The sequence below is a fragment of the Salvelinus fontinalis genome, chromosome 11 (genome assembly GCF_029448725.1).
Source record: "Salvelinus fontinalis isolate EN_2023a chromosome 11, ASM2944872v1, whole genome shotgun sequence".
In the NCBI taxonomy this organism is placed as follows: domain Eukaryota; kingdom Metazoa; phylum Chordata; class Actinopteri; order Salmoniformes; family Salmonidae; genus Salvelinus; species Salvelinus fontinalis.
The window spans coordinates 43800478-43807543 of NC_074675.1; positions in this window are offsets into that span (position 1 = coordinate 43800478).

Below are 7066 nucleotides of genomic sequence, written 5' to 3' on the forward strand. Positions count from 1 at the left end.
GACGTCGACCGCCGAACACCACCCGAACAAGGAGAAGGGCCGACTTCGTTGGAAGTCGTGACAGTCTGATTATTTGTAATAATGGTGTGGGCATAATAATGCATTTTATTTTGTAAAGGGGTTTCTTGCATCAAACAACACAACACTATTTTCAGTCACCTCCATGTCTGAAGGACAAGTGGATAAACAAGTTAATGTCCAAGTCTCATGAAATGTAGGCCTACATTGAACACCACATATTGGCTGCTACTGTAGGCTGAATGATAGAACAGCTATTTCCATGTTAAAATGTTATGGGATCCATTCTCCATTGTTTTTGGTAGACCTACAATTATGATCAAATAGCCACAGTAGTCTACTTGACCACAGTCTGGAACTTAAATCGAGTACATCGTCAGTGTTCACAGTTATAGCACAGAATTTGCAGAATGTTCAAGTTTGTGCTCATCAGACCTGAAATTTGCTCAGTGCAGAAAAAATATTCTGTGCAGAAATGGCAGAGGGAGACTCACAACTCATAAAAACATCACATATTTTGTCGATGTAGAGTAAAATGATGGAAAAAGAAAATTGCCTCTCCACTAATGCTGCAAAGCCTCAGATTGTCCAGGTATTCAATCAATCAAGTTTATTTTATATAGCCCTTCGTACATCAGCTAATATCTCGAAGTGCTGTACAGAAACCCAGCCTAAAACCCCAAACAGCAAGCAATGCAGGTGTAGAAGCACAATTAGCACCACCATTAGCACCACTATCATTCCATAGCTCCTGCACATTCAGTGTTCAAACTCAAAATCACAAGGTCAAGCAGCAACCTACCAAGGATATATTTTAATGTGGACATGTGTCACGCCCTGACCTTAGTTATCTATGTTTTCTGTATTATTTTGGTCAGGTCAGGGTGTGACGAGGGTGGGTATGCTTGTTTGTCTTGTCTAGGGTTTTTGTATGTCTAGAGGTGTTTGTTAGTCTAGGCATATTGTAGGTCTATGGTGGCCTAAATTGGTTCCCAATCAGAGACAGCTGTTTATCGTTGTCTCTGATTGGGGATCCTATTTAGGTTGCCATTTTCCATTTTGGTTTTGTGGGTTCTTGTCTATGTGTAGTTGCCTGTCAGCACTTGTGTTATATAGCTTCACGTCCGTTTTGTTATTTTGTTTAGTGTTCATTCGTTTAATAAATTAGAATGTACGCATACCACGCTGTGCCTTGGTCTCCTCGTTACGACGAACGTGACAACACGTGTCAGCAAGCGATCACATATAATACATTGCCTCAACTATTAAATTCATCATAATCCATAATCAACTCAAATCCACCCCCTTTAGACATATTAACAGTTTTACATATTCTTAGAAACTTGAGGTCAAAATCAGCAGTTATGCTTAATCATTTTTGTTACATTCTAACATTTTGACCTAGTAACATCTACACAATGTCTCTCATTCCTCCAATACTCAGTCCAGCTTGGACACATTTTCCACTATAACACCATACTTTAAACCCGCACAGCCCTAATACAGATTTGTGCTGTATGTTTACCAGATCCCATCAAGGGTTAACTAACTTCAACAAATTAACAGTATACATCTTCCCTCCCTTACACCTTTCACTAGGATTTCGAAGGCTTCGATTACATCCATTCCTATTACTTACCTCTAAGATAAAAAAGTTAACCATATACAAAAAACATTACTTTTGACTTCAGAGAACACATCAGCTGTGCATATCTCCTCATGCAGCTTATTTGGTATCAGACACTAAACACAAACCATTTCCTTGACCTTTCATTTAGTGCTGCTTCAGCCTCTCTGTTATGGTTTGTCTTCTTCCATACTAAATTAATCAGGCAATACAATATTTATTTAGTGTCCAAGGAGCAAAAGTATGTATACTTAAATTACAGTTGCCCCTTGGATAGAAGGCTAAACTTGCAGTTAACTATTCCATATTATTAAAACCATACCACGCCTTACTTACAAACATTTTATGTGTTAGAAAAACCCTTGGGGAGCCAGTCAATGCACTAAGTACCCTTACCGTGCTTTGCCAATTCAATTACTGGGGTGACGCACATAACCCAAATGTGGATCTAACCGCTAATGACCAGTCACCTATTCACAACCAACGGTTCAACATGGCTAAGGAGGCTATCAAACAATGCAGCATGTCAGTCAATAGTCGATCAACATTACAATACAAGATACAAAATGTTCACTTCTTGCTCCCACTGTAAACGACACAGATAAACTATCTTGGGTTAGTTATAAATATACAAATTCCCCAACTTGTAAATAAAATGACCTCAGAATACTCACAAGTCTATCCGATATTCAGCATCCAAAAGAAAAACAATGAATAAAGTTATAGTATCCTACCCCTTCCTTTAATAACAGAATTGGGCCTCCTGCAATAGGAAACCCCCCTCAGTGCTAGCCACACCTTACTGTGCCATCTCCACCATTTTCTAAGTGATCGAATGTGGATATAACACTAACCCCATAACATTGTCTTCACTACATTTAAAGTGTGGTTATAACCAATCTTTGGTTCAATCTCTTAGTTCAGTCTCTTGGCATTAACATAGACAAAAAACTAAGGCAGGAAGCAGTGTAGCTCGCTTCAACAGGAAGCTTCAACAGGAAGCTTTTACGTGGCCTTTTTCAAAAGGTAGTGACTGCATGATGGACATTTTCTACCACAATCTGGAAGGTGTCCTGCTGTTATGATATACAGCGTGCCCATTTATTCTTGAAGAATAACTTATAATGCATCATGAGTGTCACGTTCCTGACCTGTTTTCTGTTGTTTGGTGTGTGTTTAATTGGTCAGAGCGTGAGTTTTGGTGGATAGTCTATGTTATGTGTTTTCTAGGTTGGGTTAATGGGTTGCCTGGTATGGCTCTCAATTAGAGGCAGGTGTTTGGCGTTTCCTCTGATTGAGAGTCATATTAAGGTAGGTTGTTCTCACTGTTTGTTTGTGGGTGATTGTTCCTGTGTCTGTGTAATAAACATGGGACTGTTTCGTTTGTTCGTTCGTTTTAGGTAGTCTGTTCCTGTTCTTGCGTCCTTCGTCTAATTGTAAGTTCGTTTGTTTCAGGTCTGTTGCCTTCGTTTATTGTTTTGTAGTTTGTTCTAGTGTTTTGTCAGTGTTTCGTCTGTTTGTAATAAATCGTTATGTATTCAACACCCGCTGCGCCTTGGTCCGTTCATACACCACCAGACGAACGATACAATGAGTGTAATGTCTTATCCTGTCATTGCCCCAAATGAGGTTCCATCATGTGAAGTCATGTATTCGTTTGACATCACATGCTCCTTGAGGTGCTCCCCATCTTCGGAAGGTGCTCAGCTAAACAACGCCAAACTATAGGTAGGGAGCAGAGTATCTGTTATCCCCCGGATAGACAAGTGAGCAGACACAAAAGCAGGTTAAAAGTGCAGGAGTGCAAACAATGTTTGCTGAACATCATTTGCTGAAGGAAGAACCATTATGTGTGTTGTTCTATGTTGCACTCTGCGATGCCTAGTTTCATCTTGTGGGCATCCAGTGGGAGTGCAATCGCAGGTATCCACAGCATACAGGTAGTGAAAGCAAATAATTTGTGTTAAAAAATGGTTTGGGTTGGTGATCGTCAGGTTGTAGCTGCCATTGATCAAATCAAATTTTATTTGTCACATACACATGGTTAGCAGATGTTAATGCGAGTGTAGCGAAATGCTTGTGCTTCTAGTTCCCACAATGCAGTAATAACCAACGAGTAATCTAACCTAACAATTCCACAACTACTACCTTATACACACAAGTGTAAAGGGATAAATAATATGTACATAAAGATATATGAATGAGTGATGGTACAGAACGGCATAGGCAAGATGCAGTAGATGGTATCGAGTATAGTATATACATATGAGATGAGTAATGTAGGGTATGTAAACCTAAAAGTGGCATAGTTTAAAGTGGCTAGTGATACATGTATTACATAAAGATGGCAAGATGCAGTAGATGATATAGAGTACAGTATATACATATACATTATATTAAGTGGCATTGTTTAAAGTGGCTAGTGATACATTTTTTATCAATTTCCATTATTAAAGTGAGCTGGAGTTGAGTCAGTATGTTGGCAGCAGCCACTCAATGTTAGTGGTGGCTGTTTAACAGTCTGATGGCCTTGAGATAGAAGCTGTTTTTCAGTCTCTCGGTCCCAGCTTTGATGCACCTGTACTGACCTCGCCTTCTGGATGATAGCGGGGTGAACAGGCAGTGGCTCGGGTGGTTGTTGTCCTTGATGATCTTTATGGCCTTCCTGTGACATCGGGTGGTGTAGGTGTCCTGGAGGGCAGGTAGTTTGCCCCCGGTGATGCGTTGTGCAGACCTCACTACCCTCTGGAGAGCCTTACGGTTGTGGGTGGAGCAGATGCCGTACCAGGCGGTGATACAGCCCGACAGGATGCTCTCGATTGTGCATCTGTAGAAGTTTGTGAGTGCTTTTGGTGACAAGCCACATTTTTTTGATTAAGGTCTGGTTGTAGGTCCGTTGGTAATGGTTTGGTTGTAGCTTGTTTGGGGATATGCCCAGTAGATAGACACATTGTCTACTACAGGCAATGTGTTAGGAAAGAAAATAAATGTAAAATGAGATACATATTGTGAATGGTGTGAAGACATAGGTCGGACAAAGACATGGCCCTGTTCAATCACATTAGAAATGCTTCCTTTCTTCCTGATATTTTCAATCACATACAAATCTGTGATTATTCCAAGGAAAATATCAATTTAGAAAGTAGTTAAAACACTGACTGTATATACAGTACCAGTCAAAAGTTTGGACACACCTACTCATTCAAGGGTTTTTCTTTATTTTAACTATTTCTACAATCAAATAAAAAAATATATATTGATTTGTTTAACGCTTTTTGGGGGGTCACTACATGATTCCATATGTGTTATTTCATAGTTTTGATGCCTTCACTATTATTCTAGAATGTAGTAAAAATAAAGAAAAATCCTTGAATAAGTAAGTGTGCCCAAACTTTTGACTGGTACTGTATGGCTGGATAAAGCCACTCATCATGTGACACCATTAATTCCAATGTGAAGACTCAACAGCGCATTGAAGGCAAATTAATTTGCTTAAGATGGCGTCTAATGGAGACATAACATGCTCAGTTTGAGCTATTCCAGGAAGTGACGTTGCAGGCTAGCTCAGTGCTGCCCCCTCTCATTGAATAACTCAAGTTGAAGGCCGACCGGGGTACTGCAGGCTGCCATTAGCAACTAAATTATCCTTCTAATTTCTTCTGTGTGTGATTTTAAAATACTCGGTTCAAGAACATATAGTGACTTAGTATTCATACCCCTTACCTTATTCCACATTTTGTTGTGTTACAGCCTGAATTCAAAATTGATTAAATATATGTTTTTATCTATACACTGTACCCCATAATGACAAAGTGAAAACATGTTTTTGAAATTTGAGCAAATTTTATGAAAATTAAATACAGAAATATCAAATTGACATATGTCTTCACACCCCTGAGTCAATACATGATAGAATCAACTTTGGCAGCGATTACAGCTGTGAGTCTTTCTGGGTAAGTCTCTACGAGCTTTGCACACCTAGATTGTACAATATTAGCACATTATTACTTTGGAAATTCTTCAAACTCTGTCAAGTTGGTTTTTGATCATTGCTAGACAGCCATTTTCAATTATTGCCATAGATTTTCAAGACAATTTAAGTAAAAAATGTAACTAGGCCACTCAGGAACATTCAATGTCATCTTGGTAAACAAATCCAGTATATATTTGGTTTTGTGTTTTAGTTTATTGTGCTGCTGAAAGGTGAATTTGTGTCCCAGTGTCTGTTGGAAAGCAGACTAAAGCAGGTTTTCCTCTAGGATTTTGACTGTGCTTTGCTCTATCCCATTTCTTTTTATCTGTCACGCCCTGACCTTAGAGAGCCTTTTTATGTCTCTATTTGGTTTGGTCAGGGTGTGATTTGGGGTGGGCATTCTATGCTTTGTTTTCTATTTTTCTTTATTTCTATGTTTTGGCCGGGTAGGGTTCTCAATCAGGGACAGCTGTCTATCGTTGTCTCTGATTGAGAATCATACTTAGGTAGCCCTTTTTCCCTCATTTCAGTGTGGGTAGTTATCTTTGTTAGTGGCACTTAGTAAGCTTCACGGTTGTTTCTTCGTTTGTTGTTTTGTTGGCGACATCTACTCAAAATAAAGGAAAATGTACGCTAACCACGCTGCACTTTGGTCCACTTCTTTTGACGGCCGTGTCATTATCCTAAAAAACTCCTTAGTCCTTGCCGATGACAAGAATACCCATAACATGATGCAGCCACAACCATGCTTGAAAATATGAAGAGTGTACTTAGTTATGTGTTGTTGGATTTGCCCCAACATAACACTTTGTATTCAGAGTTATTTCTGAAAAGGGGAAGTCCTAGAAGTAATTCTAGGGCAAACACCCTGTTGGAGTAGGGTGACCCTGTAGGAGCAGGGGACTGCTCTGATTGGGATCTTTTTGTTGAAGCAGAAGTATCCTGGTTAGATAAAGGGGTTGTCTTTCTCTGTTGAAGCAGAGTAGCGGCCATGGGATTATATGACACGGTTAAGGGTTACGTGATTCCAGGGCACAATCCTGAGATAGAAAAAAGAAAATATTCCTGCAGGAAAAAACGTGTAAAATAAAAATACGAAAAATGTAACAAATTAAATAAACATTGTAAAATATAATTTGTTCATTAGTGTCACGTGTGCTCCCTCTCCGGCCTCTAGGTCACCAGGCTGCTCGTGATGGCACACACCTGTCACAATCATTACGCGCACCTGCGTGTCATCACTCACCTGGACTCCATCACTTCCCTGATTGCCTTCCCTATATATGTCACTCCCTTTGGTTCCTCCCCAGGCGTCATTGTTTCTGTTTCATGTCTGTGTGCTGTTAGTGTTTCTTGTTTTGTATTATGTTGTGTTTATTTATTTAAACACTCACTCCCTGAACTTGCTTCCCGACTCTCAGTGCACATCGTTACAATCAGTATACTGG